We start from the raw sequence: 20,581 nt of genomic DNA on the forward strand, positions 1-20,581 counted from the left end.
GAGAACTAGTTACATGTCCAATATATGCTAGTGTATGGTCATTTTATGAGATATGAGAACTTGGTCATATACTTGTATATGGTCATTTTTATGTGAACTTGTTATAAACGAGGTTAATTAATAGAGATATTTTTTGGGTGGACATGAACTTTGGATCGGTACATTGATATGAGTAAGAAAATTAAATAAAAAGGTATGTACTATCGTAATACATGTATCTTGTTTATTTTATTTTTATTTTTTTGAATTGGATAGAAACTTCTGAATGATGTAACTGATAGGGGATAAGATCACGAGATAATCACCTATTTGTACAGATACAAATCATCTGTATTATGATATGACAGCCAATATTTATGCTGTAATATTTAATTATTGCAGATTTCATTATAAGTTGTATTTGACACACAATTATGACGTGTTTTTTGTTTTTGGAAACTTTAATATAATCACAATTGATATGATTCGGAATCCCAGAAAATGAATTATGTATGGTAATATATCAAGAAGATGAGAAATAAATCAAATACAATTAAATCTCTATTAATTTGAGCTGTAAATTATAATTCAACAGCTCAGCATACATTATTGTAGGGTAATTAAACTCTGGCCCCACCATCTGGTCAACATACACTGCATGTTAAGCCATATCTCTGCCCCTTCCAGGTCAGCATGGCATACATTGCATGATAACCCCCATCCCTAAATCAGGTATATACACTGCATGAAAAACCATGTACTGGCCCACCACAAGTCAACATATATATACTGCATGCTAACCCCCACCCCCGCTCTTCCAGGTCAGCATGGCATAAACTGCATGTATGGTAACCACCATCCCCAAAATCAGCATATATTGCACGGTAACTCCTGCTGTGCTCCCACCTCATCCTAACAAAAAAATTGCTTTTATTATACCATCCATCCTTATTTGAATTGCAAGATAGTTACACAAAAGTTAAGATCAATCTAGATACTAATATATAATATCTTCAAAAAATAAAATAAAAAAAAAATTTAAAAAAAAAAGAAAGAAAGCACTACTAACCTATACGTTTAATGCATGCAATAATTTGAGTTTTATACAACCTAGTAATTTAAAATGAAGTGTAGATTATGTTAACTTATTTTTAATAACAATTTTAATAAAGGTCATCCCTAGACTATAGTTAGTCTCGTAATTACAACTCTTTTACGTGTTAAGTTGTACACAAACTTTACAAAATACTTCCATGCATAAATGAATGATACGTAGATTAATAATAGATATCTTTATTGATAGATACATTGATTATATAATAAACACGCACGATGATCTCTATCACCGGTTTCATATGTATATATATATGGTAGGATCGTAGATCTAGCTAGTATTACTATGTTATGTAATTATTAATGTATTGATTTTTTTTTCTTTTTTTTAAAAAAACCTTTTTAATGTATTACTTTATAATATCATCATAAATATTCCTTTGTCACAACTACAGCATTAACCCAGAGATCAGCCTAAGTTCTACGAGTTTAAATGTGAACTAAGACTGATAATAATGGACGTAGGAGTTTATACTTCTTAGAATCATGTTCATTATTCAGGGTTGTACATATATTGTGACAAACATTTAATCATACATCCTCGTATTCGCCTCGCCTCACACAAACCTTCTCTTTAGATTTGCTCTTTTAGTAAATATTACACGAAAATTATAAAGTCTAAGGTATAAGTAGATCGATGGATAAGTGTGGATCCCAACTTTAAAGAAAAATTCCGTATTTAATTAAAAAAAAAATATATATATTCGTAGTTATGTATTGGGGTATTATTTTATACCGTGGCCTTGTTAGAGAAGTCAACTGTCACTATTCTTTTCTTTCTTTTTTCTTATTATTACAACTGAATGAAAGAAAATATAATTGGTTAAGATTAATAAAGTTTATAAGATGAACCAAATCTGAAGGCACGTAATATACTCCGAAATTGTCGTTAAATATATAAGTGAATTGTATTCCAATTATGAACGAACTACGGAGTACAACTCAGTCGTGCATGCAAAACTAAACTAAATTGCTACTTGCTACTGTAGCTACTTTAATTAATTCAAATGCATCATATTTATGCTAATTTACTTTGTTTGCTAACATTGATAATGTAAATTTTAAATCAAACTAGTAACACGACAATTAAATTCAACCATGACTATTACCACGCGATAATAAATTATTAATAATAATTAGATGAAAAATTAATTTTACTACATGTATGAATGTAAGTTTACTACACGTATAAATTAAACTATTAATAATAATTAGATGAAAATTTAATTTTACTACATGTATGAATGTAAGTTTACTACATGTATAAATGTAAAGGCGAAATCACCGTGCATATTACATTGTTCGATATGCTTCATAGATTTTGTATCGCTAATAAGTTCCTGTAATCTAGTCAGAAGTTACCTAATTTGCTAACTAACTGAAACGAATTAAAGTAGGATCATAAATCCAACATAGAAATAAAAGAAAATTTCATAAACAGTTGGACCACAATATATAGACTAAATATATACAAGTATATACTATATAACTTATTTCTGTCCCCATATATTGATTGGTATACGGTGATCTAAGTGATTTAGGTTGTGTTCAAAAAAAAAAAAGTGATTTAGGTTAGAGGTATAGATAGAGATTAAAATATGAACCTTGGCTTCTGTAATTATGGAAGGTAGTCCACTTAATTTATTTTTGCAAAATATAACTCGATAATTTGTCTAGAGAGTCAAGTGAATATTGATCTAAGGATAAGATTGGTTGAGGATTTGTGGGCGATTTTGAAAAATAAATAAATAAATAAAAATTAGTGCGGTTATCAATTTACAATTGAAATATTTTTGTTGATGTTTTGTATTTATTTTTATGCTCGCTCGTATATAATTTGAATAATTTTTTGGGATTTAAATAATTAACAAAAAAAAAACAAATAAACGGGGTCAATTAACCCTACAAATCCTAATGATCCTACATTCCTACATATTACCCTGATTGTGTAGTAGAATTAAAAGTCTTGCTCGGATTATTCCGTAATACTTGAATAATAATTTTCTCATGTCTAGTGTTTGTAGACCTTTCTCTTGACGCCCTAACAACGACAATATTATAGTACCTTTTAGTTTATGTTATTTTCTTACTAGTATCACATAATCTATATAAATTTCAATTGATTTATTTGAGTATAAATGTGAGATCCAAAACATGTTGCAGTATATAAGCTTGTGCACCATCAATCATCGTAACTCTATTAAAAGTAACATCATTATTTGTGAGACTGGATTTAGGTCTCCAAACCAGCCGATTCTTTATATAATTATAATTATAATAAGACACACGTTAATTATTTGAAGAAAAAAAATTCAATTCGAGAGTCAAAACTACGATGGTGATACCCTAGAACATTTTTTTTTGGGGGGGGGGGGGGGGGGGGGGGGGGGGGGGGGGGGGGGGGGGGGGAGGGGGGTGTTAAAACTTAAACAAACCCCTTATTTTTATACCCTCTCAATGACATGCATTGATGCATGTGTTCATCAAAGTTGGCCAAATAAACTAATTTGGCATAAAATACCAGTTAATGAATTTGATAAACAAATTTGCCATGATAAAGCCAACCTCTCAACAAAAAAATAAACAAATTTTTTTCTCAAATGACAAAATTGTAAATAAATCAACAATTTAGTATTAAATATGGGTCCCACCATTGTTGACATATTTATGAAAATGCCATGGTAGATGACTAGACATATATGATATATGTTGTTTTATTTACCATGTTATTGCCATTTGATAAACTTATTTTGTTCATCAAATTGATTAACCGGGACTACCTCCCTAATTTGACCTAATACTTATAAATTGGAATGCTATTTTCAACTTGTTTAATTAAATGGATCAATTTTACCACAAGCCTCGTTAATTAAAGGGGTTTGGTTATGTTTGAATTTCAAATTGAAAGTAACTCGTCTAGCTCACTGATATAATTAGAGGTTACTTTTATGTACTCAACTCGTTTATATTTTCTTACAAGTTAAAAATTTAACTAACAAAAAAAAATACTAATTGACCATATTTGCAATTTCTGGCTTAAATATACAAAACAAAACAAAAAAAATTGAAAGTTTCCATCAAATTTTAACCTATATGAAGCATGAAAGAGTTGAAATTTTCAATTAATTTAGATGAACTAAAAAGTTGGTTCTAATTGAGACCTATCAATGTCTTTTTATTTTTATTTTTTAACAGAGTAGATTCTCAAAACATAATCAGAAGCTGCCTCAACCTGATCCATGATTTACTCTAATTCGAAACTATCTCAACCCGACCCATAACTTCCTCTAAAGTGTTAGTGAAATATTACAAAAAATCAACTATAACGTTATTAATGGACCACACACGCTCACTTCTTAATTATGTGCCCTTGAGATTGATCCCATATTTGCCAACCTATTTCCTTTAATTTTTAGCAACATCTCTAAAGAGAGGCTCCGATTTCAACATTCTTTCTCTTTTCTTGAGACTCATGGATCGATTTGAATAGCCATTGGAGTAACAAATAAAAAAAGTCACTTTAAATTGTACTCCTATGTTGATCCAACCTATAAATATTTTTGGTAGAAATACTCCCTTAGATACAAGCATACAACTATATATAAGTAGTACTACCTTTTTTTTATTCAAATGCATCATTTTGACTTTTGGCCTTTTGCACTATTCACATACCATAGTTGACTTAGTTTTTTCACCTCTATACAAATTAATAAATTTTATTATATAATATATCATTGGATTAGTCATAATGTTTAGTTTCATAATACAATTTTGTTAAAATTTTTACTAATAGCCAATTAAAGATAAATAATGGTCAAAGTTGTGTTTCGGCCAATATGTCGATCAAACTAATACCAAAAAAAAAAAAAAAAGTATTAAAAATTATTGTATCATTTGTGTTAGATATGGGTTTATTATTATATACTCCTTAGAAAAACTTCATGTGTTACTTTTTCTTTATGCGATTGTCATTCTACTCATTTCCCTCTTAAAACATCTTTCGTTCTTTTTTTTTGAGCCCATCTTTCGTTCTTTACCATGAACAAAATTATCAATCATAAATTCATTAATAAAGCATTTATATAAAGTGATGACTTTTTAACTGGCATATATATATAAGACGGATTTACTTTAAAGATCCAAAGTTTTTTAATTTCTAGTTTAAGTAGTACATATAACTTGATCAACAACGTACCACTACAACTATTCCCTTCTTGGTTTCAGAAGATTTTGAGATCGATTCTCATCCCGCCCTTAAAACTCTCTAAACACGAAAAAAAAAACCATTCATGCACTTGGATCGATCCATGTAATGTTCCGACTTGGATCCAGTTATACAGTACATCATATACCCATAAGTTTACTTTGCCCAAGACCGAGTCGATCAATTGTGCCGAGTCCGTAACTTTGACCCGATCTTGACCAACCCACCCACCATTACTCACTGCTAAATTGCTAATTGGTAAACCGTAAATTCTACGGTACATTAGCTAGTTAACTGAATTGGGTCGGGGCTTGACTCGGATTCGGACTGAGTCAATTCGGATTAGATTAAACAAGTTAATAATTTTAAGAAGTCGTTTAGTAGGCTAGTAAAAATTATTACACTGTAATGACTTTCACCTAAAATCACAGGAAAAAAAAAAATGAGTCCGTAAAGTGACAACAGTACAGTGGATTCTGTAACAGTGGTCTCACAGTGAATCTGTCGCACATAATAAAAGTCACGCTGTCATCCTTAAAAATTTTGGGGGGCCCACTTTTGTCAGTCCTTTTCTCCAATTGGACACTTGGCATCTGCATAAATCCTTCCATTTATTTTTTTCTTATTTTTATTTTTAATCTTTATGGACTATATATGGAGTATCATTACTAGTACTACGCATTGTATTAGTGCATTTTCTGTGTGGCGAGTGTTGCCGGAGTTATTTATTTAGTGATTACTTATTCAAAGATTACATCAGTTAATACATATATATTCTGGGGTCACTTCATCCATTAGTGCGTTTTTGTATGCCTAGACACACCATCTCACTGAATGATACACACCAAAATAATTAACATGTATTTCCTTATCGATTGAGTAACCCCTAATTAAGTAACACTTAACCAATTGAGTAACTCCTGCCCGAGTAATTCCTGACTTACCGAGTATCCCTTAAATACAAAACCCCTAGATAAATAAACTCTGATTAAGTAACTCCAACCATACGGTGTAGTATATGAGGCCACATATAAAAATTTGTACTCCATATTATTGTAAATTAATCTTATTATTACTATTATGGAAAAGCGAATTAGATTTAGGATTTAAGGGTGAGGACGTGAGGTAGTTCAGTAATAGGTTGTCAGAAAGTAAAGGGCATCTGCTACTAATTAGAGAAAGTGAATGTCTAGTATCAAAAGTCCGTCAGAAAATTATTACTCTTATTTTGTCACCTCATTTTTGTGTTACTTATTTCTTCTTTTGTACTTAATTTTTATTACTTTAATTTTCTTTATTTTTTGGTAATTTGATAAGACATTTGAGGTTAAGTGATGTTTGTAAGAAAACAGAATGACATAATTAGAAGTGAGTAAAGAGAGAAAATTGTTGGGATGAATTGAGTAAAGAAGATCCTTATGGAGTAATTTTAAAAGGGTCATCTATAACTTAAAATGGAAACCTAAATTTCATTTTGAGAATTTAATCAATTTTATTAGAATGTGTGTAAATTATTTGGGACAAATTAAGAAAATATCAAAATAACCTAGCACATCTATATTATAATTACAGAGTCATTTAATGAGGTTTCTCCAAAACTCCAGTCCTCAACTCTCATGAGTTCAGAGTTATATATATATATATATATATATATATATATATATATATATATATATATATATATATATATATTAATAACCTCCCATTAGTTGAGTAACTTTCATTATTTATTTTGAAATAACTTCCATCTTTCCTATTATTTTTCCTTTCTAAATATACATGTTACATGTATATCATGCGCTAGCACGGATACACTCTAGTTTAAATTAATTTATAAGGTTCAAGTAGGGGTGGGACTTTTCAAACCGAACCGTGAAACCGTCCGTTACCGAACCGAACCATCACGGACCGAACCGTTTATAACCCGCTAATTTTAAACCGAAAACCGAACTGAACCGTATAATGTCAAACCGAAACCGAACCGAACCAATTAATGTTAACCCGTTACGAACCGTAAACCAATAACAAACCAAACCGTTTATAAACCGAAACCGTTTGAACCGATTAATGTTAACCCGCTAACTGTTTAAACCGAACCGTTTATAAACCGAAACCGTTTAAACCGTAGGAAAAAACCGTTTAAATCGAACCATTTACAACCCGCTAGCCGTTTAAACCGAACTGTTATAACCCATTAAACCGTTTAAACCGAACTATTTTCAAACCGCAACCCGTTTAAACCGATCCGATTACAAACTATTTAAACCGAACCGTTTACAACCCGTTCCATTCAAATTGAACTATTTACAGTCTTTAACAATTTGTTAGAATTCCACGAAATATATTTGATGTTTAATGTAATTTAACAGTACAATTTTTTTTTACATATAATTATTGATTTAAATTTGTAAATTTTTTTGCTATTATAAAATTAAAATTATATTCTTGTATAACTAAATTAGGAGTTATAAATTAAATAAAAAAATGAAAAAATTTGGCCACCCACCCAATCCAACCACCCTCCACCCACCCACCACCGTAACCCACCCTAACACCACCCCCGCCGTCACCCCAGACCCACCCTAGCACTACCCCCCACCCACCACCGTTACCGTAACCCACCCCTACCCCACCACCGTTACCGTAACCCACCCCCACCCCACCAACGTCAACCCAGACCCACCCTAACACCACCCCCGCACCCACCATAATTACCGTAACCCACCCCACCCCACCCCACCACCCACCGTAAATAAAAAAAACCCAGACCCAAACCTTACCCCACCCCATCCACCACCGTCACCGTAAATAATAAAAACCCAGACCCATACCCCACCCCACCTACCACCATCACCGTAACGTACCACCCCACCCCCTTAACAAACCCCACCCCACCCCACCCACCACCGTCACTGTAAAAAAAAAAAAAAAAAAAAAAAAAAAAAAAAAAAAAAAAAAAAAAACCAACCACACCCACCACCGTCACCGTAACACACCCCACCCCACCCCATACAAAAAAATCGAAAAAAAATCCAAACCCACCGTAAGGTTTAAATTTATTTATAAGGTTCAACTGTTCAAGTTGAACCACTAGGATGGTCTAAACAACCTTCATAGATCATGCTATCACTTATAAAGTGCGATATGGTTGATCACAAAGCTTCATATGAAGTGATGGATGGTGAAAACTATTTGCCTAAACATCACTAACATAAACGTATTAAAACTTGAATGAAGTTACTTGAGTTTATAAAACACTTATCTTTTTTTGAAAGACGAGCTTATAAAATTTATTAGTTGTAAACTAAACTTGGATTACTCTTAGTAATTCATATCAAAGCTTTTTCTCTACGAAAAACAAATTGAAAATTATGAAAGCAGAATAGAGCGTGTATCTCTTTACTATAAAAAATTATTAGTAAATGTGTGCTATATTCACTTGATTTTTATTTAACTAGTACTTATTTATTTATTTACACCTTATTAGAAGTAATTTTTAATTGACTTTGATGGTTAGTTATTAAACTCTGACTACATAAACTCATTGTTATGAATATGAAAACCATAATATTACGTGGGATCTTGTTATATTGAACTTGAAATATGTATTCAAAATATAAAGTTTTTAGCATTTCTCGTTCAACCTTATTGAATGTACTACCTTCGTTAAATTTAGTTGCAACAAATAATTTTTTATGTTTCACAAATAATATCCCTTAATTTGTTACAACTAAAAATTACTCCGTAACGAAGGTACTAGGTTAAACCATGTGGAATAGATGCTCGATTGTTAAACATTACAATAATAAAAGTGTGAGAATATCATCTAATTAAACATTACAATTATAAAAGTGTGAGAATATTATCTAATTAAGAAGTTCTTAATTGTGTTGAGAGGATAGAATGATAGATAATAGATTGCATCATTATGATTTATGTCTTAAATATAAAACAATTCAATGTTTTTGGTTTTTAATTTGTTTTTGGTTTGCATTATGCAGAATACATATTACATACATAACAATGAACTTAGAATTATTCGTACTTATACTAACTTGTGTTTTGCAATATCAAAATAACGCCAAATGTAATTAATTTTGGTTTAATTTCGGGCCTGTTCTTGTTGACTGAACTGAGCTGAACTGAACTGAACTGAGCTGAACTGAAATGAAATGAATATTTTGTAAAAGAAGGAAATTAGGAGCTGAACTGGACTGAACTGGGCTGAACTGAACTGAATTTCAACGTAAGAGAACAGACCCAATCATACTCAATTATTCTAACTTTCGTCAAAGATATCATTAAAATATAAACAAGTAAGAAGGGTCATTCTTATTCATCATTATTTTAATTTGAATTGAATGTGAGAATACTTAAATTACGTGGGCATAAATAATAAATACGAAGCAATACCCACTCGACCCAACATGAACATAACTTGTAAACACAAGAACATTGAGTAAACGTTAATTAATTGATTTAATTCTCATTAGGGCTGGACATAAATTACAAATTTTGAACAAGCTAAGTTAGGACTACATAATTACGAGGAAGGACTTCATCACATTTCAATAACCTCCTACAACTTGACCAAACTATATAAAGGCAAACAATAATAATAACTCTCACTAGGGTTGGACGAAAATCTAAACTTTTGAACATGAAATTGACGATGGAATAGCATAATGCACTAAATCTACTTTATTTTAAACCTAATTAATTAACTATGGATTGGTAATTATTTGGTATATTATATTAGAAAGCATCATTAAGTAGCTAGGTTGGTTCATTTTTTCTTTGATTATTATACCGTTGTATTTTTTTTTTTTTGAAGGAATTATACCGTTGTATTTGGTCTTAGGAGGATGAGAATCTACAATAATCTACCCTACTTTTAAATTACGAGGAAAGTTTTTTTCATCATCATCAACACTTTTTTCCACGGCTTATCAATGTAATTTTTCTTTCAAATGAGATTTTATTAGATTCGTGTCATTTCAAATTCTTAGATTTTAATTAACTTGATCGAATATAAAATCGAGAAAATTATCAAAGATCAACTAATGAAAAAGGAGAAGAAGAAACGAATCACAAAATGTGAAAAACAAAAAAAAAAATCAAAGTAAGTATGAATAATTTCTTACTATAAAAATAAATAAATAAATAAATAAAAATAAAAAAAAAAACTTAAGCACAAAAATGAGATCTGAAATGGGTGATACCCAAATCTCACCAATATTGTTCCAAATCTGTAGTAGCTTCTACAATTTTGTTATGATAAATTATAAATTATATTGAAAACGACATTTCTTCAAAAAAAAATATTGAAAACGACATCCCAAATATCACCAACACCATCCTCCAACAATAAACACATACTGCAAATGCTAGAAATTTTAACATTTACAAGTATTAATTAACAAAACATCCTCCTAACTTTCAAATAATCACGAATTAAGGGTTAATTTGGTCCAACCAAACACATTAATCTGACTTTTATTTTTTGGGGAAAAAAAAATCTGAGATCTTTCATCAATTTTCAAGTCACGCACCACCTGACCACCGTCAACCACCAGTTCTCGTCTAATACAAATATTAAAATAAATAAAATGTCAAAAAAAAGATTTTTAATTTTATTATTAATTATTTTATACAAATATTAAAATAAATATATTATACGAGTACTCCATATTTAATTACCATCTAGTACAGATTATAAAAATACTCCGTAAAATATATGGAATAGGTTACGGAGTTAAAAAAAAAATGTACGTAATAATTAAATAAATAATGAAGAAAAGGTTAAAAGTTAAGTTGTAATTTGACGCAGAGAACTGGTAGTCCTGATTTCACTTTAATTAACTTTATAATCTTGAATTAATTAATTTTAAAAAATGAATTGGTTCATCCAAGTGCGCATCCTGAAGTAAAGAACTACTTTATCCCACTTCTCAGTGGGCCCTGTTTTTTTTCAGGTTAGGTGAAAAAAAACATTCCCATGGTTAAATCTTGTTTGAATCACTTTTGTTAACCAATTACGGTAAAATTTCATTTTCAAAGTTAAAGTCTTGGTTTTTTAGAGCTGATTTGCTCAATTGTACTCTACTGAAATCTAGTTTATTTTACTAATTCAATCTGTTGTTCTGTTGATACCTATTATGCTTTGCTGAAATTTGTCCTGTTCTGCCCACAAAGCTCAAAAGAATATGATCTTATTTGTTATTTTTGTATTACAGAAAAGTTATTCCCTTCGTATTTAATTAATTGATTTGCTTCTTCGGACATGGAATTTTAAGAGGAATAGTACAAATAGTTAATAAGTTTAGTTCTTATCTTAATATCCTTCTCTCGTAAAATATTCAGTTCAGTTCGGCTCTAATAAGTTCAGCTCAATTCATAATAAAATTATTCCGAAACCCCCCACCAGCAGCGAAATCCACCACGAAAACGGGAAATCGTACCAGCGAAATCCCTAGCTTTAGAACTGGTGTTGGTGGTCTGGTGTCGATGGTCTAGTTTTGATTTGGTGTCGATGTTCTAGTTTTGATTTGGTGTCGATGGTCTGGTTTCGAACTGGTGTTGGTGGTCTGGTGTCGAAGTGTTCTCATGGGTAGTCGGCGATGATGGTGGTGGTCAATGATGATGGTGGTAGGGAAGAGAAGGGGTTTTAAATTATCAATATTAAGTAATCTAATTAATTTAAATTAGTAAGTAAACTAGTGCTATTAGCTCTTAATTAAACAGGGGGTCTTATAGTAATTTCATTTAAAAAGGCCTTATCAAAAAAGGAAAGAAAAAGTTTGTTGGACATAATGTGTAGTTTCCCTTTTTTGATAAATGTTGCACATAATATGTAATAGAGGACGTAATAAAATTTGGTAGTTTTTATAGGCCAAATTAAGAGTATGTTTTAAACGTTGGTTTAATTGAATTGGCTAGCTAGCTAGCACCTAAGGTCGGTGTTGCCTCAATTAATCAATTGGTATATAGTTCTTTTTCTCCTTAGGGCTTTGGGAATAAGAGACGCACCCTCCTAAAAACACTTGAGGGCGAGGTTCACCTGTTTGTTGGTTCAAGATCAAGTATTGTACAGATTTTTTTAAAAAATATTCTAGAATTAGAGGTTTAATACAAGTGACGCATGTCAAAATAAATAATACGAGTAATGTACTATAGAATATAGATACCTCCCACATTCATCCCCTCATCAAAATCCTCGAAGACTCGCCCTTCCCCATTTGTCATTTCCTTCTCCGGTTTATCCCCGGCCCTCACTCTGGAAACGCTTATACACAGGGCCGGCCCGGAGGGGTAGGCATCGAGTGCGATCGTCTACGGCCCACGCCAGAAAGGGGCCCAAAAATTCAAAAAAAAAAATCAATTTGCATAGCTGTAGAATTTAAACTGTCTAAACTGTAGTTTTTACTCGTTAAAAAATAAGCTACTTTAAAAAAATAATAAATGCATTTAGTTAGCAATTAATATTAAATTACTTAGATGTCAATTAGGTGGAGATAATTATGCAATATAACCTCCTCTTCTTCTTCTAATCTTCCGATTTTATGAGTATCTGTTTCAAAATATTATGCAAAGTTATTACTCCAGTATTGTGTATGGAGACTTATTATTCAAATAATTTAAGTTATTTTCATTGTCTTATATTTAAAGCTATTGCGTGTAAAAAATTTGTTTACGTAAGGGGTCCTTTTCTTACATTATGCCTAGGGCCCATAAATTTCTAGGAACGGGGCTGCTTATACATCCTCATCTCCACATGACCGCAATGACTACTTATACATTTATGACAATAACTTCACAATTCACAAGAGTAAGATGTATTATTAAGTGTGCTCGCTAAAAGGTGATTATCTAATCAAGAGGATATGCATACATTTCAACCATCAATCATTCCAAACTACTACAAATTATTTTTTATTGATGTGTTCTATTCACCTGATTGTTTTACTTATTTGAACTTATCAGAACTTTTTAAAATTTATTTTAGTTATAATTTGTAATTGAATACCCTTATTAGAACTTATTTTTTCTAAAACTTATTTGAACTGATTACATATGAAATAAGTGAAAATAAGGTAAACGAACCCCAAACATACATCGATTAAGGATTTGCTTAAATTATCATGTTTTATAAAATTTTGACAATTCTTAGTCAATCAAATTTCAAAAATTGACCTAGCATAGAATTGATCGTGAATTCGTGGTCGACAACTCTGTAGAATTTTTTTTTGACAGAAAGAAGAATATTAAGGGTCTATTCATTTCATCTTAATTTCAGTTCAACTCCAATCAATTCTCTTCAATTAGCTTCTTATTTCGTTTTGATTTCACTTCACTTCCAGTTTGTTCAAAAAATATGAATAACCCCTTATAGTCATAATAATAATAATAATAATAATAATAATAATAATAATAATAATAATAATAATAATAATAATAAATAATCATAGATTTAGAGAAACTAACATAACTTTACTCAGTGAAATTTAATTTCATACTATAAGTGGAAATTTCTATCACTATTTTGAATTGCTTGGAATTAATAAATTCTCCGATTTTGTTTTTCCCACAATACTTGAAATGAAGGGGAAAAAAAAAAATTGGAGTCAAATTCACTGTTTATGATATCCTATAGTGCGTAAATAGTAAAAGACACATGGCAGAGGCATAGGTCAGCAAGTAGCCAAGTAGGACGCATTTGTTTATTTGTTGCCATTTGACAATAAAAAATAAAATATACTTCGTAAGCATTAGCAATTTGTACATTAATATGTTTACAAGTTACATATTAAAATGTTTGTATCTTTATTTTCCTACACGTAAATATTATAAAAAGGTAATATTAATAAAATATATAATGAGATAAATCAAATAAAATTTTATATGATTATATTATATCTTATTGAATAACGAGAACTTATGGTCATAAACTCATAATACTTCGTATATTATATCTCATAGGACAGTGAAAGTAGATTATATTTTATATAATGATGTAAAATTTTGGCTAATAATATCTTTAATTATCTATAATTAAAAATTATATTTTACAGTTTAATGTTAATATTTATTGAGACGATTTTAACAAGTACGGGTCTGTTCTCTTACGTTGAAATTCAGTTCAGTTCAACTCAGTTCAGTTCAATTCAGTTCAGTTCAGCTCCTAATTCCCTTCTCTTATAAAATATTTAGTTCAGTTCAGTTAGTTCAGCTCAGCTCAGCTCAGTTCAGTTCAGTTCAGTTCAGTTGAGTTCAGTCAATGAAAACAGGCCCTACGTATTCACTAAACTACTCGTATATTTTTTTTCTCATATATAATTTGTAACTATTGGTCAAAGAAGGTTATATAAATAGTGTCAAAACTACGGATAAAATGGTTTAAAAAGCGGAGAGAGTTATTTTAAAAATTAATATTCCGTATTATTTTATATATTTGTATACTATATATGTAATTCTTCCGTTTAAGAATTGTCTACCATTAGAATTTTATGATGCCTTGTTTTTGGAGCTTTTTCCATAGAAGAGCGTACGTTTTGTTATAGAAGTTGTAATTAATAATACTTTTACTTTGTAGTTAGCAATCTCTATCCTATGTACTTTTTATATATCAAGCCATACAACTTTCCACTATGTTTTTCGATGGGTCTTGTTTAGTTTATTAGTGATACGTACACGAATATAGTTGTACTATGCTTTAAGATTTCTATTTTTGCTTTCGTTATTGACTATGACAACTTCAACAATCCAATAAGTTTCGTGAGATTCCCAAAAGTATCAACAACCTTTCTTTAATTTGTAAAGAACCTCAACTCCGGCCCTCTCACAAGAAACCATCTTCTAAAACATGTAATTTGATCATAAAAAGTTTACTTCGCAAACTTATACTAACTTTAAATTTCCATACAAAATTAGTAAGAGACGTAGTACATATTAATAATTCATACATACAATATTATTCTGCAATCGGTTTTCAACTTTGGATAAGATACTTTTACATACCTATACCTTCAACTATTCAACATGTCTAAATCAATTCGTAATAAGGAAATGGTCTTTTTATGATTTATAGCTTATTTTCAAATGTAAATTGGAGAGATAGACACTTTAATAATTTGAGCCATACATGCATGTTTGGTTTAGTTTGACAATAAATTGCTCATAATGTGATGTGTTCCGTCCTTTAGTACCATCTCATTAAGAGTTCTAATTTGATTTGGATTAATTAATAAATGTAATATAGTTATCAAATTAATTACTTTTAAGAAAAACAAAAGTGAAGGATATACAAAGTTACAAGTAATTTCATATAAAAAAATTAATTTTAAGTAATGTATGGCTTATAATTAATATGCTTTCAAAAAAAAATGTCTTATAATTAATCTAAAACATCATACTACGTACATTATAATGATTGTAGAAGTACCTGCCGACATCTATACATGCCAATATTTTGAGTAGATGTATTCAATCTAGCCAAACGGATTTCGAAATTATGATTTTGGTTTCCCGAGAAATTTATCAAATTTTTATTGATAGTTTATCAATACTCTTTCTACGAAGTATGTATTTTAGGGCTTGGGTTTTTTTTAATTTTAAATTATGTTGCGTTAATGATATTTCTAGATTTCCAATATAGTAGTTTTATTAAGATGTTTATGTTATGTAACCAAGTGAAACACATTAAGGCTTAAGTATTTCAACTTTATGAGTTGGTTTGTTCTTATTTCAAGATCGGTAAAAATGTTGTTTACTTACTCATGAATACTGACATACATTTTTGTTACAACTTTAAGTAAATTAAATTACGGAAAGGTGGTCATTGGGTTAGTAAAAAGGAGTAACTAGCCCGATTTCTTTGTGAGTCGGGTTACTTTTATTCTTACCAATTCGACATATCTATCTATCTATCTATCTATATTTAGTATTTAAAAATACAAATCATCTTCTTCACAATGTCACATGTCATCTTATTTACCCTATAACTTTTATCCCCTTCTTAACATTAAATTTAATAATAATTTTTTTTAAAAAAAACCTTAAGTCAATACATTTGTAAATGTTGTTAGACACATCATACTTATTCATACCATATACTCAATCCATTTCGGTGTAATGATTACATTTATTTTTAATGATTGGAAGGCAAGAGAAAAAAAAGAGGTTAAATGTTACTTGTATAAGGAAGAATAATACGAGCGAGTAAAGTAATATAAATTGAGGAATGTTTAAAGTAATAGAAATTGTGGAATAAACGTTTTGAAAAGAATAATATAATAATGTATAGTGATGTCATGTTGTAAAAAGTATTAATAAAATAAGGTAAAGTGGGGCAAAAATGATGAGAAAAGAATGAAGTTATAAAATAACGTGGGTCATGTGTCAAAAACGGTAGGAAAAAAAAACTTTTAATATTTATCGTACTTTCTCTGTTTTTTTTACTTGGCCTGTTTTTTTATCACGCTTGTCAATGCAAAACTTTAACGATCAATAACTTAAATTCTCCATAAGTAAAAATTATAAATGTTATATATTATGATAGTACTTATTGAGACGAATCCAAAAGGATCATACATGAATATATTTTTTTTACATATTATTCACAAAAGACGGTCAAAAGAGGGGTAGTGAATAGTGTAAAAGTCAAAGCGAGTCAAGTAATAAAGAACGGAGGAAGTATCTATTTTAAAAACTTTATAGCAGTTGTATTTACCCGTAGTTTTAGAAAAACATGTACGTAGTAAATACTCTATAGTACATGGGAATGGATATAATGTAAGGCACAAATGAAGTTAATAATGAGTATATTTACAATTGGTTGTGGGAGTTACAAATAACAAAAAAAAATTGGTGTAAATTGAAAGGATTAGTAAAAATAGAGAAACAATAATGATAAAAATATTTTATTTTTAATGCAAATTACAAATAACAAAAAAATTGGTGTAAATTGAAAGAGATTAGTAAAAATAGAGAAACAATAATGATAAAACTATGGTCCATGTTAAAATATGTTTTGTTTCAGTTATCCATTTAAAGTACTTGTAAAAATTACAAGGCTTGCAATCAATCTTTTTGACACACATTTTAACATATAGAGATTAAAAGAGAGAAATAAATGAACACATTAACTATAAATAAGTTTATACTACTCGTACCCAATAAACTCCTCTTATCAGTGCTAAAATTATCTAGACTAATTATATACTCCATATTCATTTACCATTTTAAATCTCACTCTCAAAATGGTTGCTGAAGATCCGATTTACAAATATTATAAACCGGAAAGTTTTTAAAAATAAAGGTTGTCTAATTTGAGTACGATGATTTAGGATACCCTAGCATTATAATTCAGCAATGGGACAAAAGAACCCTAACAATTATATATATATATATATAATTTTTAAAAAAAATAAAATAAAATAAAATAAACTCCAAGTGGCACTAGCAAGAAGAAAGTGAAGCATGTCCGTACCTGGAAAAATATAGAGTATGGTGCGGGGCAGGGGCAGCATTTGAAAAAGGAAAGGCCCCACTCTCTTCCTGTCAATTACTCCTGTCCGCTTATGTTGTCATCACACAGCTAGCTGCCCTCATCATACATTCATACTACGAGTATCTTTTTCAAATATACACCTTATCGTAAAAATATGAATTTTACCCTTGTCAATATATTACGTGATTATGTCCTTTTTAATTTATCAAATCACTACAAATAATTTAAAATGGATTAAGTAAATTAAAATGAGCTAAACTGAACAGAACTGAATTAAAATTAAATTGAAGAGAACATACCCTTAATACACTTTACGAATAATTATCCATTTATCATCTTCTAATTATAATCATTAAGTCATAATAACAAGTCAATGACTATATATTCATATATATAACTAAGTTCAGGTGTTAATTTTTACCCTTTAGGTCATTAGCCCATTACTCCGTACCATTTATTTTCTGTATTGAAGAAACAAAATTGGTTTACATACTTCATAGTATGGAAAAAGGCCCTACATGCTCAGAATCTCTCGCATTTTCTCCCGATTTAGGTTAACGGGCTAGCACCTTGAAAATGGGGGGAAGGGTACTATAAGAGAATTCCCACCCCCAAAACGCCTCTAATGGGATTTGATCCCATAACCTCGAGATTGAGATATACAAACTTTACCACTAATTTGTGTCTATTCTTTATCACATTATTTTATTCATACGAAATAAGAGTATGACATTATGACATAAACAATCAGATCAATAAATACTTGTAGCTCAGACCTTAGTTTTATTTTTTTTTGTAATGAGAGGTAAATAAAATAGATTGTCTCAACTTTTTTATAACATTGACCTAATCAGATTCTAGTCATTGTAATTTTAGGCTTGGTGTGTTTGGCGTGATCTAAAATATAGGGTTTGGGTCCATTAAAATCTACCTAACTTTAGGTCAATTATCATTAAAAGTTTGATTTATTATTCTTATCCATATATTTTAAGTGGTAATTATTCAAATTGTACGTCCTCTGTCTTTTTTTTCCTTGCAATTGGTTGATTATTATGCCATTCACTTTGATAACTTACAATCATTTATATCACGTGAAATCTTGTTTAATTCTTGTTGATTCATACTTTTACATTATCTAAAATTGTTACCTATTTGGCTATTTATAATAAAGAAAATATTAGTAATTGAATTGATATATTGACAAGCATGGGAAATGAAAACTGTTGCAAGTAAAAGGGCAAAAGAACTATTGTATATAATTCGAAATATGTTGGATTCTTATTTGCATGTAATTGTATTTTCATACTGGTATTTTTTTTAATTACTGCATTATGCATGTTATATATAAATAATGGTCCCTATTCAAAAAAAAAAAATGGTCAGGGATGATGCAATCTACAAATTATATTTGGAAAATTGGAAGGAGAAAAACTACGGCCAAGATTTTTTTTTTTTTTTTTTAATCTTATATAAGTTATTTAGATATGAAATTTTTTAGTGTCTAATTATCTAATCTGGTCGGGTATGAATCATAATCTTTATAACTATCAGTTTGGTTTGTACATTTATTGTCCTTCCAATGGCATACAACATGCTCTAAGTGTACTTATTAATATTTAAAACAATGTAACACTTCAATTCCACATACCACAAATTAAATTACTTTGTCAAGCTAGGAATTGAAAGTGACACTCCATATATAATAAGGAATCATAAGTGAAAATATTCATTTAAATTATCAAATACTTAGTTACACAAAATGGCGCATGGTCTTTATCATACTACACATGTTAAAATTAATACTCCATCTTGTCAAAAAAAAATAAAAAAAAATAAATTAATACTCCATTAGTATCAATATAATGTAGAAAATGTATTAATTTAAATGTTTATACACAGCCTAAGGAAAACTTATATTAAATCACCACCAAATTATTAATAATTAAAAAAAATTTGAAACATAATTTTTAAATGACTTTTACTTTAATTTTAATAGTTCTAAACTTATTTTCTATAATCTAATCTGATCTCAAATTCAGTTTTTAAAATTTTGATTTAAAAAAGGTGAACTAAACATGGTCTAACTGTCTAAATATTTCTTATCATTAGTAAATAAATAAATAAATATCTATTCCATATCTTCCTATCATTTAGAGATAACAAATTTTTGTATGTGGCTGACCACATGGTGCGACAAGGGTTACTTGTAGGATGTTACTGGTTTTGTCAGGGGTTACTTGTAGGTTTTACTTGTATTCTGAGGTTACTTGTATGGGTGTTACTGGTTTTGGTCGGGGTTACTTATAGGGTGTTACTGGTTTTGTCAGGGGTTACTTGTAGGTGTTACTTGTATTCTGGGGTTACTTGTATGGGTGTTACTGGTTTTGGTCGGGGTTACTTATAGGGTTTTACTGGTTTTGTCAGGGGTTACTTGTATTATGGGGTTACTTGTATGGGTGTTACTGGGTTTTGGTCGGGGTTACTTGTAGGGTGTTACTGGTTTTGTCATGTGTTACTTGTATGGCTGTTATTGGTTTTGATCAGGGGATACTTGTAGGGTGTTACTGGTTTGGTATGGAATTTTGGTCTGGAGTTACTCATAATACAAGTAACACACACAACTATACAAGTAACCCCACAATACAAGTAACCCATACAAGTAACCTCATAATACAAATAACACCTTACAAGTAACTCCAAATACAAGTAACCCTAAAATACAAGTAACCGTGCCGCACCATGTGGCTTGCCACAGTGAAAAACCTCTGTTTAGAGAT

The sequence above is a fragment of the Chenopodium quinoa genome, unplaced genomic scaffold, assembly GCF_001683475.1.
Source record: "Chenopodium quinoa cultivar QQ74 unplaced genomic scaffold, ASM168347v1, whole genome shotgun sequence".
In the NCBI taxonomy this organism is placed as follows: Eukaryota; Viridiplantae; Streptophyta; class Magnoliopsida; order Caryophyllales; family Amaranthaceae; genus Chenopodium; species Chenopodium quinoa.